We start from the raw sequence: 18,038 nt of genomic DNA on the forward strand, positions 1-18,038 counted from the left end.
GATTCAGGGTAGTGTCTGCTGCGGGGGCAGGGCGACCACAGCCGGCCACAGACCCCGCCTCTCAAGCCTGGGATAGCCTGAGGAGACAACCGTGCCCGCCAACACCTGGGGCATAATAAGCTCCTTGGTTCACAAATCTTAAAAACTCCGAAGGAGAACGTCTTCGTCCTTCTGCCCCGGAAATACACGATGTAAAAATTGCCCCAGGTAAGCATCGTCTTTCTCTTTCTCAGTGGAATGCGCAAGATTTTTGGTGTAGTCAGTCCCGCGGGGTTTCACCTCATAGACTCACGGACCCACCGCCCTCCCACTGCTGGGGGCCCTCTGAGGGTTGAAACCACCTGGCCCCACCTGCTGTTTCTATCATCAGTCCTTTCCCTACTCCTAAGATTCCAGGCTCTGGAGTGACAGTGTCTGGATTTGAATCCTGACCTTAGCAAGCTACGTAACCTCCCTAAGCCTCAGTTTCTTTATCTGTGAATGGGTACAATAATAGTACCTACCAATGGTGGGGTTTTTTTGTGAAGATTGAATGAGGTGATTCATCTAAGGCGCTGTTGCCTGCCAGAGAGTAAGGACTCAATAACATTCCAGTGTCACGATTATTTTTATCCCCAACTGTGACAGAGACTGCTAGCGTCCCCTACTGTGCCTTCTCGCCTTCCTTGGTAGGGACTTTTCAATGCACACCTGGGAACACAGCATAAAATATGCATAAAATAAAATATGTCCCAACCTTACGTGGGGCTAGATTTGGCCATGTGACTAAATTCTAGCCAAAGGAATGGGAATGGAAGGGGAATGTGCAATTTCTGGGTTGGACCCTTAAAGGGAAGAGCATGCCGTCCCCTTCTCCATTGCTGCTGGTTAAATTGCAGGTTTTAGAAGTGAGTCCAGTGTAGACTGCAGACACAGGGCAACAAAGCAGGGATGGCCCAGCACTAGGACAGAAGACTGGGCCCCTGGCAATTTCGAAGAGCAGGGTTACATAAAGGAGGAGTAAACTCTTGTCTTGTTGAAGCCCCTATTCATTAGGGGGTTCTCACACATGCAAGTCCTAAAGACTTTGCTGCTCAAACTGCAGTGCAGGGAGCTTCTCAGAAACGCAGAATCTCAGATCCTTACCCAGACCGATGGAATCAAAGTCTCTATTGTAACAAAATGATACCCAGGTGATTTATAGGCATGGAAGAACCTGAGAAGCATTGTCCTAAATAGCACACCTGGCAAGAACCAGTCAGCTGGTCACCATCAGGAGCTGGGAAGAGGATGGTGTTGGTGACTGGTGTTTCTACCACCACTGGGTTCTGCCTCTCCCACTGGGCTCTCGATGGGGAGGAGTTGGGGTTTTGCTGGTGCTTGTGGCTTGTACCAACTTCCATGCCTCCCTTTTGCTCCTGTGGCAACTATAGCATTCATATCACCATGGCAACCGTAGGAAGGCGGCCTGATAGTCATACTGCTTTTGTTGACTGCTTGAAGAGGTGGTGGGAGTATATATCATTCTCTCAGGAGTCGGAGGTTTCTGAAGATCCTATAACTGTTCTAATGACATGTACCTGTGCTCAGGCCATAGACATCCTTCCACAAGCCCAGGTAGCTAAACTACCCCATTGCGTTGTTTCACCTTCAGGCTGGGTCTGGGTCAGCTGCTTAAAGCTCACTCAACCATGGGATAACCTGCTCATTTGAGCCTTTCCAGAATGTCCCTGGGAAACTGCCAAATAGCCTGGCATGGAAATTGGCTGGAGTCGTTTCAGGGGAAGACCCGCCCAAAGGACTCACCCAGGTGTTAAGCCAAGCTGTGTATATACTGTAAAGAAATCTATGTTTTCAATTTGCCACTGGGAAACTCTAATTTAGTAGTAGCCACATAATTCAGTACTTTGAAATGAAGTACTGCCTGGATGGAAACCTCTTCAAGATGTATCTCCAGGGGTTTAACCCAAATCTTTCCTACGACTTAGGCCTGCCGGCTCTTTCTCTGCCTTGGGTTGTGGTGGAAACAGCTGGTCACCAGCCAGACGACAATCCTGCATCCTTCATCATCTTGAAGATGGTGATTAAATCACTCATCATCTCCTCTTCACCAGGATATTGTGAGGATTATGTCAGCACGGTGCCCAGAGCTCCCTGGAGATAAACGGTGAGCAAACACAGTTTGCTATTAATTTATCATCACGCTAGGCAGAAAATTCAGTCCAAGTCAGCATTTTCATTCCTGTCTGAGAAGTAGCCGATGCATATTCAAGATTACACCTTCCACTTAGCAGTTCTAAGTAACCGTTGTTATTTAGGGGATTATGTGTCTCAGGTTTCTATTTCTGAAGGTGGAAGAAGACCTTTGGGCGTGGATTGGATAATATAAGTAGCAATAATAGCTCGGACTGTATACTAGATGGGCACTTGACTTTGACTTACTTGTCACAGCAAACCTGGGAGGTGTGGATTATCCCCATTTGACAGATGAGGAAACTGTGAGGTTAGACAGCCTGCCCCGGGTCACTTAGCCAGCAGGAGACCCGGGTACTGTTAAATCAGATAATGTGCATACCTTTATCTCATTCGATCCTCACCAGACCACTAAGAGAAAGGCATTATCCCCATTGAAGAGACGAACAAACAGACTCGGACAGTCTAACCCGTCTCTGGTTCCACATTGTAAGCAGCAGACACCAGCCTCAAACTCAGGCGTGCCCACAACCAGAGCTATGCTCTCCCACCAGAGCACATGTCTGGTGCTCTGTCAGCAACTCAGAAACAGGTTGTGAAAGCTCCGTTGACATCTGGTTATGTAAATCTGCCCCAAGCTAAGGTTTTCCTTCATTCTTTAGTAATAGAGGTTTTTGATGTGTCTCAGCATCTGTGCTTAGCGTTACGACTTGTTTCCTCTATTGGGCCGTCTGACAGTCATGAAAGGGCAATCCACCCAAGGTAATGTAACTGTTTCCCCTCACTAAATGTTCAAGGCATGACCGTCTTTACTCATGGTCATTTACTCAGAAATGAGAAAACTGTCTTAACTATTTGATGCACAGTAAATGTGGTGAAGAGTGACATTCAACAGGTCCAGAAAGGTGGGTGCAGGAAAACACCGTAACATTTGCTGGGCCCTCCGGGCAGATGTGACTTTTCTTTCCAGCATGGCATTTCAAGACAGATTCTCAAGCTGTTACCGACCCAGGCAGCACTCGCCGCCTGCATCTCCTGACCTTTATTTTTTACTGGATCTCTTTCTTCTGTTGATGGTCACTGTACTCCACCATCTGGGCTAGGACAAGAATCAGATATTTGTGGTCCCTGGGGAGAAAGAACCAGTTTTACTGGAAGAAATGGCTTAGAAGAAAGAAAGAATGTATCAAGTTGAGGAAACTAACATTCCCACCCCTGCTGGTACCCCTGTAACCCGTCCCCCCGCCCCTTAGATTTACATTTCAAAGCCTCCAGACTGTTGTTTTCCCTTGGCCTTTCTTATCCTTTGTAATTGTCCCTAATCCATTGTAATTTATTCTAATATTTTACCTAACGTGAGCCCAGTTTGCCGGGAGTACATTTTAACCAAAACATGAATTGTCATTTGAAAAACACATGTGTGTTCTGTATCTTTGACCCCTTGTAAAAGTGAGTAGAGCTCTTACAGGATGAAACAGCTAATATGCAGACAATATAAGCAAGAAGAATCTTCTCGTTCACCAGGACTAAAATTAGAGTCAGTGGTGACCAAGAAAGTATGCAGATGGAGCAATCAGAAGGAGCTCAGAGGAGGCCTGGAAAAAGGTGGGGATGTTTTAAAATATTGTAAACAGTTATTCTATTATTTACAGAATAAAATTAGCCCGATGACACATTCTAAGTATGGCCTCAGTTCCTCCAGCAGCCAGAGCTAAAGACATGGGAAATAACACGTGTGCGCAGTGACAGTGAATCAGGCCCCGTGCATTTGCTTTGGGGAAGATTGCAAGAGGTAGTCTGTTAACTACTCATACTGAGTCCTTAGGTGCTAGAACTTACTTTCCTAACTGTATGAAATTAAATTAATTTTTGGCCTCGGGCTTAATTCCCTGTTTATAAATAGAGGCTTCTGCCAACAGTTCAACCACTTGCTCTTTGACACTGAGACTAAGAAGCTGCAGAGTGTGGTGGTGAGAGCTCCAGCTACTGGAACTGCCTTGGAGGCAAGTTACTTCACATGGGTGTGCTTTTGCCTCCTCATCTGTGAAATGGGGTAAATGATAGTGTTCGTCTCATGGCATTGTGTGGATTCAGTGAGTTAACACATATGAAGCATTTACGACGGACTTAGGACTGTATCTTGCATATTGAGTGCTTAATACATTTTAATGGTTTTCATTAATGAAGTTTCTAAAATATTTGGAGGATATGTCCATAAGCAAAAAAAAAAAAAAAAAAATCTGGAAAATAAAGCTATTCAAATGTAGTATTATGCTAGAGCTAAGGAAATGGACACTGCCCAAGTAGGAACAGATTGTGCTTTTCTCTCCTTTCAAAAGTCAGCAAAGGCAAGTCATTGGGGACTTAATGTCTCACAAGCAGCCTTTCACACATTCATTAACTTGTTTATTTTGCTCAGCAAATCAGAGTAACCAGACTATGTATTATTAGGAACCCTCTTTGGTTGGTTATGAATGTTTCTAAGTAGTTCTCTAAACTTGGGTCAAACCCAATGACCCATCTGGCCAAAGGCCTGAAGACAGATTTCTGAAGAATAGCTGCAAGGAACTGTGTCTTGGGCTAATTTATTGGGTCCTCAATAAGGAATGTTGACTATTTTAATTGCGTAAAGGATAAGGAATTGGTTGCTGATATAGGGGAGGACAAAAAATTGTTTTCTGTCTACCCATCTTAGGTTCATTGAGCTGGCCCTGAAAGTTGGACTGACAAAAGACATTATTAACAAGAGGAAGTCAAACAGATGTTTATTAACAAGCACATCATGCATATATACAGGAGCACCCAGAGATGAGTAACTCAAAGGGAATTGGGTAGATAGAATTGGGTTGGTATTGCATTGTTTAAAAATTCCTGTGTAATTAACATACGGTGTCAGATTAGTTTCAGGTGTACAATAGTGATTCAACAATTCCATACATTACTCAGTACTCATCATGATATGTGTACTCTTAATCCCCTTCATGTATTTCAACCATACACCCTACCTCCTGTCTGGTAACCACCAGTTTGTTCTCTATATTTTAGTCTGGTTTTGTTGTTGTTGTTGTTGATTTGTCTCTCTCTCTTTTTTTGAAGATTTATTTGTTTATTTGAGAGAGAGAGAGCATGTGAGCAGGGTGGGGGACAGAGGGAGAAGGAGAGAATCTCAAGCACACTCCCTGCTGAGCAGGGAGCCCAACTCAGGGCTCAATCCCATGACCTCGAGATCATGACCTGAGCCGAAACCAGGAGTCAGATGCTCAACTGACTGAGCGAACCAGGGGCCCCATCTCGCTCTCTCTTTTTTAAAGTAAGCTATACACCAAGTGTGGGGCTTGAACTCATGATCCCAAGATCAAGAGTCGCATGCTCTACAGACTGAGCCAGCCAGCCACCCCCTTGTTTCTCTTTTGTTCATTTGTTTTGTTTCCTAAATTCCACATATGGCTAAAATCACATGGTATTTATCTTTCTCTGACTGACTTATTTCACTTAGCATTATACCCTCTAGGTCCATCCATGTTGTTGCAAATGGCAAGAGTTCACTCTTTTTTATGGCTGAGTAATATTCCATTGTATATGTATACCATATCTTCTTTATCAATTCATCTATTGATGGACACTTGAGTTGCTTCCATAATTTGGCTATTGTAAATAATGCTGCCATAAAAATAGGGATGCATATATCTTTCCAAATTAGTGTTCTCATATTCTTTGGGTAAATACCCAGCAGTGGAATTACTGATCATATGGTAACTCTATTTTTAATTCTTTGAGAAACCTCCATACTGTTTTCCATAGTGGCTGCACCAGTTTGCATTCCCACCAACAGTGCACAAGGGTTCCTTTTTTTCCCATATCCTCTCCAATACTTATCATTTCTTGAGTGTTTGATTTTAGCCATTCTGACAGGTGTGAGGTGTTATCTCATTGTGGTTTTGATTTGTATTTCCCTGCTGATGAGTGATATAGAGCGTCTTTTCATGTGTCTATTGGCCATCTATGTGTCTTTGGAGAGACGTCTGCTCGTGTCTTCTGCCCATTTTTTAATTATATTATTTGGGTTTCTTTGGTGTGAGTTATATAAGTTCTTTATATATTTTGGGTATTAACCCTTTTATCAGATATGTCATTTGCAAATGTCCTCTCCCATACAGTATGTTGTCTTTTTGTTTTGCTTATTGTATAGCATTTTAACAACAGAACAATACATTTTTAGTGAAGTGTCAAAGAAACAAAAGGACTTTGACCTTCTCGGGGTGGCAAATTGTGGAAAGGCAAATATATGGGGAAATTAATGGTAGATAAGGGGTAGTTTTAGCGAAGACTGTTTTGTAGATTTCTCTGATGCTATCTCTGAGCTGATAAGAGTCTAGAGTTGTCTCCAGTGATTAACTTCTACCCTTCCTGGTAGAGAGAAGAGACAGGGTACCTTTCCAAATTTACATCCTACTTTTAGGCAAATAGGCGTGGGCAGAAAGCTTTTTTTTAATCTGCTTCTTCTCAATTGCCTTCAGCTCAAAATAATCCTTATGCCAAAGTGGCATATTTTGGGATGGCATATTCTGGTCCCCACCCTTCACTGGTCTGATCAGTATTTTGTATTTCTTTTTCATTAACTTGAAACTTGCACTAAGACTGGTCATTGGGGCTGAACATGTTCAAATTTTTCTAATCTGTTCAAGAAGATAAAAAATTATCTCTATGATCAGAAATAATTGGTCATTGCTTCCTTCAAAGAATTTTTATAAAATACCTGATCCATGAAATGCCAAATTTACAGAACAGATGACTAAGGGGGTGATCATTCACAAAACACAAAGAATCTTTCCTTCTGTTCAGCAGAATTAGCTCCTCTGGAACTCAGAAAAAGAAGTGGGTTATTTGTAATGTTTAGGAAATGCATCTGTTGCTTATAGCAAAGCACATTTGCACTTTAAACAGAATGCTCATTTAAAAAGTACTCTCTGTCCAGGCTTGCATTAAGCATCTTTATCTATTCATCTATCCCTCTGCCAGCCAAAGAAGAAAAAAAAAGTGAATGGAGGTCTTGCAAGATAACACAACTCATACAGTCTTTCCATCGCACTTTTAACTCCGCCAGTGCCAGTCCACGCTTAGATACAAACGATGGTGCGATGTAAAGTGTTTTCTGAGAACCTGTGAGATCTCAACCTTACTCGAAGGTTCAGCTCAATGTGTTAGATTTTTCAAACTAGACACAGGGCTTAAGCCTTCATTTTATTATGTCAATGATCCACCCTCCACTATGCCCACTCTGATTTAAAGATCCCCTTTAGAATTCAGTTGTACTAACAAAGAAGAGGGTTAAGAATGGGAGAGTGGGGTGCAGAATAACTGCTCAGGTCAGTTCACTCATTTCTTCAAGAAATCATCTAGCTCTTACCCTATAGAAGTGGGGCAGTGTGCTAAGTGCTGGGGTAAATCAGATGAACTTGATTCCTATCAAGAAAGAATTCAGTCCATGCTTTAGTCTCTGTTCTTGCCCCACCCTCTGCTCCCTGCCCCCCATCTTTTGCCCTGCACCATTCCAGAGAGGTGCAGTTCCCAGTGGGAGAACAGTCAGAGAAGAGGACAAGTCCTCAAAGAATCCAAAGCCAGTGGCCTGACGAGACATCAGCTGCAATCTACCCCACCCCACCACCACCCTTCTATTCCTCTCTGCCTCTCCTTGCTTTCCTCTGTACTCACATGTTGGCATTAAAGGACACAGCTTGTACTTGTTAGCTCGTTCTCATGGAGCCTTCTAAATGGTCTGGTGTCTTTTTTTTTTTTTTCTGATTACAAAAGTAACACATGTTCATTGTTACATAAAAGTCAAATATTACAAAAATGCATGTCCTTTGAAAATATGTCACTCCATCCCTCCAAACTCTGCAGACTTTCCTCTTAACTTCAAGTAAAAGACAAAGCCTGTCAAGGGCCTACTGATTTGCACAACCTTCCCTCTCTGGCCCCGGCGGGTCTCCAGTTCGGGCCCTATTTCCTATGCTCCAGCGTGACAGCATTCAGCTTGCCTGCATTTCAGCACCTTTATGCTAGCTGTTGCCTGTTTGGAATGTTCTCCCCCAGATATCTGCATGCCTTCTGTCTTAGTCAGCTTGGGCTGCCATACAAAATACCATAGCCTGGGTGACTTAAACAGCAGAAATGCATTTTCTCACAGCTCCGGAGGATCTCAGTGCGAGATCAAAGTTCTAGCCAATTTGGTTTCCAGTGAGAACTCTCTTCCTGGCCTGCAGACAGCCGCCTTCTTGCCGTGTCCTCACATGGCCTTCCCTTGGTACGTGCTCACCACACCAGTGAGCCTCAGTGACTTCCTTAGAGGCACCATCTGCAAACACAGCCACAGTGGAGGATAGGACTTCACCATAGGAGTCTGGGGAAGACACAAACAGCCATCTGTAACAACCTCCTGCTTCTACTCTTGTTTATGCATCACCTTCTCAGAGAGGCCTTCTCTGGCCCCCTGTATTATTTCTCACAATTCTGTGGGTCGGCTGGGTTCGCTGGGGTCATCGAAGAGCTGCCGTCATCTAGCTGAGCCCAAGGGGTGTGCTGTTGCCTTCCCCTCCTGCCCGGGCCCCAGTCCTGCTGGTACAGGGCCTCTCTCTTCAGGGAAATCTCGTTCTTTTGCCATCTGGTCCAGCACGAATGTTGGACTAAGGTCCAGAATGGAAACTTCGAGGCCTCTCCAGGCCTGGGTTCCTGATGAACAGCACGGCCCATGGCAGGAGGATGGGGACGCGTAACAGTAGGATTGGTCAGGTGTCATGACCGGAATAATCTGCCTCACGCTCCTATGATAAGTTGCCACTCCACTCCTAACTGTTTTTTTCACAGTTATTCTCCCTGCTGAACAAATGACAAATGTGACACAAAGAGAGATATTTGCCTGTTTTTGATCACCGTTGTATCTCTATCACCTAGAGTGGAACCTGACCAATGGTGGGTGACTGATAATTATTTAAGTCACTGAAAACATTCATTTGAAAATGTTTTCCATGCCCTTCATCTTTAACAGCTTTGGGTGTGGACATGCTTCTACCGTTAAAAAAAAAAAAAAAGGAAGCACCTTCCCATAAAAGTATCCCATTTTACTTTTCACAATAACCTCATGAAACAGGCAGTGTAAATATCATTGCTCCCACTTTCCAGATGAGGGGAGAGAGGCCTAGACGAACGCAGGTGGCTTGGCCCAGGTCACATGGCTGGTAAGAGAGCTTCCGACTTCCCAACTTCCCATTCCAGGCTTCCCAGCAGCCATCATGCAACCTTTCAGGTGCAGCTGAGAAACGGCACCCTCTGCCTCGCATAATTCCCTCCCCCGGGCTTTGTGCTTGAGGAGCCCCGTAGGGTAAATAGTTTTGGTTACCCAACTGGCTACAGACCATGAGGTCTACCAGAGAGAAGAAGCATTATCTCTTTGAAATCTCCCTATGGAGGCCGAAACCTAAAGGTCTCAATGACCCAGAGCCATCGAGACACTAAAAGTTAAGGATGTCAGGACCTGTCTCTGTGGACCTTGCCCGGACGGCACTGCACTGTTTGTGTAAAGTTAAACTTTAAATCTGTGTGTCTAACCAGTGGTTGCTGGGTGGTTCTGGTCTGGACAAGCCTTGGTTTAGCCTGTAGGGAAGAGAAAACAATCGCCTTCCAAGCTGTGAGCTGCTGTTCCATTCAGAGAAGGTTTGGTTAATGAGTACATCTTCACATCAAAGGGAAATCACAGCAGATGGAGAAAGTACTCAACTCTGTATATTCAAAATAGTTGGTGGTGCTTTAGGGGGTAGAGAGGAAGGCTCATGCCTTTAAGAAAAGCCCCTTGAGAGAGAACTTGAGACCATAGCTAGAAGCAAGTTAGAGGTTAGAGTAAAAGCAGTCATTTTTGAAATAGGAAGTTTTCTCCTTTTTGCCTCATTCTTTCTCTTGACCTGTGATGGTGTTTTTTATTTGCTACTTAATGTCATTCTAATGAAAATTAAAATTTTGGATTATTATCATACAGTGTACCGTTCATCTTTATATTATGCAGTGTCCTTTTTTCTTTTTTTTTAATCATGTAACTTTTTTTTTAAAGATTTTATTTATTTATTTGACAGAGAGAGACACAGAGCAAGAGGGAACACAAGCAGGGGGAGAGGGAGAGAGAGAAGCAGGCTTCCCGCGGAGCAGGGAGCCCGATGCAGGGCTGGATCCCAGGACCCTGGGATCATGACCTGAGCCGAAGGCAGATGCTTAACGACTGAGCCACTCAGGCGCCCCTCTTTCTTTTTCAATTGAAGTACAGTTGACACACATATTACATTAGTTTCGGGTGTCCAACATAGTAATGCGACAAGTCTGTACTTTATGCTGTGCTCACCGCAAGAGTAGCTCCCGTCTGTCCCCAGACAACACTATTACAATACCACTGACTCTCTTCCCTATGCTGTCCCTTTCATCCCTGTGACCTCTTCATTCCCTAACTGGAAGCCTGTATCTCCCACTTCCCTTCACCCACTGTGCCCACCCCCTTCAATGTACACTTTAAACACCGATATAAGAATATTATTAAACTTCTAGGCCGAATAGTGAAATTACACAATTTGTATGTCGTGGCTCAGACACACATGCCAATTTGGTTCTTACCAGAAGAGTGCAAGTACCAGACAAAACTAACTCAACTTTTGATTTCACCAGATGACACACACACATTCTATCAACACTGCCTTTGGTTACTGATGAGTAAGAAAAGATTTGAAAAGAGGGGGTACTTTGTGTTTTCATCTTTCCCTTTCTTTCAATGTTATCATAATTTTGCCTGTGTGGTTGGCTAATTCAGGGAAGTAACACGAATAAGGAAGGATATGATAGGGTTCTTTAGTCATTTGTTAAATAACTAACATTATTTACATTAAGAGCACTATTACTTTCTTTCTGCATTCAAATCAAGTTCTGGTTCAACTGGAGAGCAAGTGCTCTCAGGACTCTGAATGCCCACCCCCGTCTCTTATAGACTGAACTCACTCACCTTGTCCTTGCTTTGAGGAGAACTGAACTCCCAGGCACCATTCTGTGCTCATGGGACATCAAGAATGTGACATGCAAATGGATCAGCAAGGAAGAGTAGACACTCATATCTATACCTATCTCCTCTGCTCACACACATGCTCCTGGTCCCATCAATGTGTAAAATCCAAGCTCAAAGATAAAATCATTAAAAACCTCAGAAGGCAATAACAGAGCATTAAAACAGGCATGGTGTGACTATATAGCTCTTGCATTCCTTTTTTTTTTTTTTTAAGACTTTGTTTATTTTGACAGAGAGAGAGAGAGAGACAGCAAGAGAGGGAATACAAGCAGGGGCAGTGGGAGAGGGAGAAGCAGGCTTCCCGCCGAGCAGGGAGCCCGATGCACGGCTTGATCCCAGGATCCTGGGATCAGGACCTGAGCCAAAGGCAGACACTTAACGACTGAGCCACCTAGGCAGCCCCCCCCCACTTTTTAAAAGACTTTGGTTTTAAGTAACCTCTACACTCAACATGGGGCCCGAACTTAGAACCCCAAGATGAAGAGGCACATGCTCTACTGACTGAACCAACAAGGCAGCCCCAGCTCTTGCACTCTTAAAGCAGGCCTTCCTTGCTCCTTGCTCTGCACACCAAGGGAAAGGATGGTTTGCTTGAGGAGCTGTAACACACTCCCTTCCAACTGTGCTCCCCATTGTTCTCACCACACAGTCTCCATCTTTGGCCAGAAGAGTGTTAAGATTTGTTTATAGAGTTACCCATCCTGAAAGAGATGAGGAAAGGAAACCATTCTTTTCTTAATTCATTCAGTACATAGGTATTGATTGCCTACTCTTTGCAAGGCACAAACCTCTGATGTTTAATTACCCAGTTTGACTCTTAGTAGAAATGGAGTTAACAACTGATCATGAGGAAGTCTCCATAAAGTCTCAAGAGTATGGGCTTTGGGAAGCTTCCATGTTGGTGAACACCTTCACCTATTGGGAGGATGAAGCACTAGGAGCCCTCCCCGACCTTATCCTTTGTATATCTTCATCTGGCTGTTCATGTGTATCCTTTATCACATCTTCTAATAATCTGGTAAATGTATGTATTTCCTTGAGTTCTGTAAGCTGTTCTAGCAAATAATCAAATCCACGGGGTGGAGGTCATGGGGACCTCTGATTTTAGCCATGTCAAACAGAAGTTGTGGGTAACCTGGGGACCTACTACTTAAAATTGGCATTTGAATTGGGGGGCAGTCTCATGGGACTGAGCCCTTCACCTGACCTGAAGCCATCTCCAGGTAGATGTCAGAATTGAGTTAATTTGTGGGACACCCAGCTGGTGTCACAGAATTGCTTGATGTGGAAAAAAAACAACGCATACATCTGGTATCAGAGGTGTCATGAGCATTGTAGTCATGCAAGAATAAGGGAGAAACACGGGACTGAGGTTTTTCACTACACACATGTTGTTAACATACTTTTTCCTTCTTAATGACTCCTAATTGGTGATATATTCCTGGCAGTACAATAGGAAATATAAAGCTTCCGTCTTCACTGTTCTACAAACTCTAGAAGGTGAGAAATAATAATAATAACATAATTTGCACCACACTGGGGAGCCGACCGTGATCTTCTCTTAGTTACCTCTGTGGTCCTATCCTCTGCAGTCCTTTGCAATCCATTTCATTTATTACCCTGTCATCTTCCAAGGCCAATCATCTTTCTCTCCTTCCTTCTTTCTCTCCCTCCTTCCTTCCCTCCTTCCTTCCTTAAATTCCATTAGGGTACTGCAAGTGATTTGTGCCAAAACAATTGATTCAGTTCAAAATTTTTTCTAGCTGGTAATTACGTCAGAAAGAGCCAGCTAAACGCAAATCAAAAACTTGTTCTATTTCACCATCTCTTTGATCATTAAGATTAAAGTTGTATTTGAATATTCATTTATCTATCAAATATGTATTGATGAGATAGGCTAGGTGGGAAAACAGTAGGGGACAACATAAACATGGCCCCTGCTTTCACAGAGCTTACACTCTGGTGGAGAAAAACCAGTAAAGATATTAGTTAATAAATATTTTCTTCTAAAGGTAACTGCTGGAGTGCCTGGGTGACTCAGTCAGCTAAGCATCTGACTTTTGGTTTCAGCTCAGGTCATGGTCTCAGGGTCATGGGATCGAGCCGCACATTGTGCTCTGTGCTCAGCCAGGAGTCTGCTTGGGATTCTCTCTTTCTCTCCCTCTGCCCCTCCCCCCTCCAAAATAAATAAATAAATCTTAAAAAAAAATAAAGTTAACTGCCATCAGAAAAAACCAAATGGCATAATAGAGAGTGATTTGGGAAGCTAATTTGGGTTGAGGGTCCGCTAAGCCTTTCAGAGGAGGTAATAATTGCACTGAGACCTAAACTAGAACTTTTCAAACCATAATTTGCATATGAATCAAGTGGTGATCTGGTATAAGTGCAGACTGTAATTTAGTAGGTGAGGGGTTGTGCCTGGGATTCTGCATTTCTTATAAGGTCCCAAGTGATCCCCATGGTGCTAGTCCATGAAGCACTTGTGGGGTAGGTGCTGAGGTGAGAAAAAATTTGATGTTTGGGTTAGAGAAATACTGTTTGATAGAGGCTAGGAACAGTGAGTAAGGGATGAGGAATATGCAAGAAGGTCAAAGAAGTGGGCCAAATCATGCAGGGCCTTCTGGGCCAGAAAGTTCCATTTTATTTTAGTGTGATGGAAGACAAGAAGATGTCAAGGGGGTGAAAAGTAATGGTGTAGGAAAGACCTTAGGGTTCGAAGCCGACGGCCAAGAAAGAATTGTTGAGATGTCTTTGGTGCAAGACGTCTTTTGGTTTCATGAAAGCTTGGGGACAGGACCCGTGGGCAGAAAGAGCTGCACCAGGGTCATGAGGAGTGGTCCATTCCATACTTTCAGTTTGGGAGGGGGGTTGGGGAGAGCGTAAGTCTCTAAGAAATTTTGGAAGTAAGGTTTCCAGGGCCTTGAGGGGGCTAACTATTGATGGGAAAAGGTCATTTATTCCTGTCTAATAAAACCTGAGTCATGAGACCCTTCAGGTGTATATTGGTGGGTCAGCTTGGGGGATGACTGCCAACACGTATCTTGGCGTGTGTGGTGGGGGGTAGAGATAAAGGAAGTTTCTGAAGGAATTTTTGTATGTTAAAATAGACTTACAGGATCATGGGGGTTGGACTAAGATTGCCTTTTGCCCTTAGCAAACTATCAACATCGAGGCAGTTGAGTCCCTAGAGCAATGTCACTCTGCCTGTTTCAAGGACTTGTCAAGGGGCTGTACGTAGTAAGGAAGCTTAATAATTTTTCTTCTGCCTTTGTTTCCCACATCAAGTAACGTGATCAGATTTAAGCTCTTGAAGATTAACCTGATGACTATGGGAATAATGAATTTTAGGGGAGCAAGAGTGGAAGGAGAAGAGGTTTCAGGAAACCAGAGTGGTACTCCTTTGTGTGAGATATTGGTGGCTTGGAGCGACAGCAGCAGTGGACATCGGGAGCAACAGATGGTGATGATGGTGATATAGCGGCAGAGCCCACAGGACAAGTGCATGAATTGGATATAGGGGAGATGGGAAAGGGAATTAAGGATGTCAGCTGGATTTATGTTCTGATCAATAAAGCAGGTGACACCATGTCCTGAGATGTAAAACCAAAGCAATAACAACAAAAAAAGTCAAAACTTGTATTTTCAGTAAATGGAAAAGGGAAAATCATCTAGAATGATTCTTACTTCTAAAGTCTCTGTTTGTATGTGTACTGGTACAAATTTCATTTAGAATCTGACATTAGAATCAAGGTGGGAGGGCAGATGCAACTGAGAATTCCTTCCCTCCCGCCCTCTCTCCCTCCCTCCCTTCGTTCTTTCCTTCTCTCTCTCTCCCTCTTCCTTCTTCCTTCCTTCCTTCCTTCCTTTCTTTCTTTTTCTTTCTTTCTTTTTCCTTTCTTTCTTCTTTCTTTCTTTCTTTTTTTCTTTCTTTCTTTTTCTTTCTTTCTTTTTCCTTCCTTCCTTCCTTCCTTTCTTTCTTTTTCTTTCTTTCTTTCTTTTTTTCTCTTTCTTTTTCCTTTCTTTCTTCTTTCTTTCTTTCTTTTTTTCTTTCTTTCTTTCTTTCTTTCTTTCTTTTTCCTTCCTTCCTTCCTTCCTTCCTTTCTTTCTTTTTCTTTCTTTCTTTTTCCTTTCTTTCTTTCTTTTTTCTTTCTTTCTTTCTTTCTTTCTTTCTTTCTTTTTCCTTCCTTCCTTCCTTCCTTTCTTTCTTTCTTTTTCTTTCTTTCTTTTTCCTTTCTTTCTTTCTTTTTTCTTTCTTTCTTTCTTTCTTTCTTTCTTTCTTCTTTCTTTCTTTCTTTCTTTCTTTCTTTTTCCTTTCTTTTTCCTTTCTTTCTTCTTTCTTTCTTTCTTTCTTTCTTTCTTTCTTTCTTTCTTCCTTCTTCCTTTCCTTCTTAGCCACTCAGAGTGCTCTCTCTCACAAAGCCACCCTCCTCCTCCCTCTCACAAAGGAAGAGAAGAAAGATCATCAGTGACACATGGCAGTGGCAGAGGCAACACTAAGAGCCAATTTCACCCTCAGGAGAGAACATTGCCTCTCTTCCCCATGGTTTCCAGTGCTCTACATGTTCAGAGAAACTTCTCTAGTAACAAACTATAGAAATGACGCCTGAAAGTACAGTCTTGCATCTGAGAATTTAGAATCATTTGGTAATGTATCATTTTAAAGAGAGAGAAGCAGCAGCTACCCTGATAGGTGGTGGAGGTTCTCTGGCAAGCAATGTTTTGCATTATAATGTAAATTAAATAGACTCTTTTGCCTAAGCCTGGAATTTTCCAATGGAAGTTGATTTCTTAGAACAGGGATGGATGGAAAGTTAGGGTATTTCTAAAGACCCACCAGTAAAATAGCAGTGTTTTACCCTCAGAGATTGCTCCCTTTTGGATTCCCGTGACTAATTTCTGTCATTTGAAAGAGTTTAAGAAAAAGTTATGTTTTCTTTTTCCAGTTGAGCCTCTTTTAACACATTTTTTCTGGTACCATTAATATACTCATATTTCCTGCTGGAAGAATGTTAAGATTGAATTATTGTTCAAATCCTTTTTTTTTTCCTTTTAAAGTTATTTTTCCTTGAAGAAGTTTCTTTGTCACTGTCAAGGTTAAGTGAAGTCACTATTGAAGGAAAGCATAGAAGGAATTTGGAATGCTCTTCCATAAACCCCAGTGACCTATCCCATGAGAATCCCCTGTAGGGCTCAGGGTTTTTAGGATAAATCATTTTGGGAAAATGTTTTCTTCCTTTGCTGCTAGGTTGACAAGGCAAAAGAAATAATACTGTTTATGTCAACCTTTGTTCTAGCACAATTTCTCAAAGCAGGTTATTGAAACCATGGGGATTTCTACATGAATGTACAAAATTGAATTTTTACCACCCAATACTGCACATAGCAGATACTCAGTAGACATTAATGTTAATTGAATTACTTGGAATTCCAAGAATCTTCTAGAAATCTTAGATTGGTTCCTTTCATCTTGCAGATGGTGAGCTGGAAATGGAGGGGGACAAGTTGAGAGTCTAGCCCCTAGGCAAAAAGACACATGTTGGTTAGGAATCTCACAATTTCCTTTGAAATTGAGGATGTCAGTTTCTTAAGGATGCTTTATAGTTCAAGGCCCTGAATCCATAAACATTCCCTTTGCAATTATCTTGCTACTTCTACAGGCAAACTTTTAAGTTTTTATTTATTGCTGTGGCAGGATAAGGAGTGATCCTCCCCTCCCCCGTTCCATCTGGGGAGAGATTTGGGGATCAACAAATTCTATCATAGGAAGTAAACAAACATCCTCAACTAACAAGGGACCTTTGTGATGAAATAAATCCAGGAAGGAAACAAAGCCTACTTTACCACAATAATGCCAAAGTTTTCATCATAGGGCCAGGTGAAAAACATGTTAGTGGCTGAAAATATTTTTCTCCAGTGTTACTGGCCTGAATTATCTTCGGACGATGAGTAATACTGACCATGGAGAGATATCTGTCCTTAGGTAATTCAAGATGAAACTTGCCTCTGCCTGCAGCCTTTGCTGCCTAAGAGTCAGAGGCATCGAAGGTCCCCCCAGTGTGTTTCACTACAAGACCAGCCCACGTTCGTCCTACTTAAGAGCTAGCAGTAGGCTGGGTAGAGGAAGTCTTTCGTTAAACATCCAGCTGAAGCCCAAGGCATTAATTTTACACTTAAGAAGAGATAGCAGCAACTTGGGACCTCCTCCTCTTGTAAGGAATGGGGCAGTGTTCTGTGGCAAAGGGATGGGAGTGTTACCTAGGCAACTTAGAGGATGTGAGGAGGATGATAGAGGCTTGGGGAGATGCAGCATCCATGTGGTATATACGTCCTGAAGGCTCAGTGTGAGCCCTTGTCTTATCTGCTCATCTCCACCTGTCCCCACAAGGTCATGGCAAGCAGGTTACTAAGACAGGATATCACTATTGGGTCTCCTACTAGGAATGATTTTGCAGTGCTTACCTAACTTTTTTGGTTACCCCTTCGTCGGTGTTCAAGGGTGTTTAGGCTCAGGAAATTGGGTGTGGTGTGTTTAGGAAACAACAAACTTCCTGAGCACTTGGTGGGCCTGGGTAGAGATGGGTCTAACAGGGACACAGTCCAGACTCTCCCCATAACTAAGATAAAGGGGAGTTCACAAGCCAATAGATGACACCCCCAAATTATCTGCGACAAGATGCCTACTTTGGCTTGGTCTCCCCCTCTCAAATGTTAGCAAAGCCCATGTACTTTATAGCAGGGCAGGAAGGGGTTCCTGAAACACCTGGTTCACGTG

At 43.0% G+C, this 18,038-nt stretch overlaps 1 pseudogene; it reads right to left on the reverse strand.

The window, feature by feature from the left end:
* Window positions 1-15,657: 15,657 nt before the first annotated feature.
* Window positions 15,658-15,885, reverse strand: LOC115938598 (small nucleolar RNA U3; annotated as a pseudogene).
* Window positions 15,886-18,038: the final 2,153 nt, after the last annotated feature.

This window comes from Leptonychotes weddellii, chromosome 4 (assembly GCF_054177405.1).
Source record: "Leptonychotes weddellii isolate Sample4059 chromosome 4, ASM5417740v2, whole genome shotgun sequence".
In the NCBI taxonomy this organism is placed as follows: Eukaryota; Metazoa; Chordata; class Mammalia; order Carnivora; family Phocidae; genus Leptonychotes; species Leptonychotes weddellii.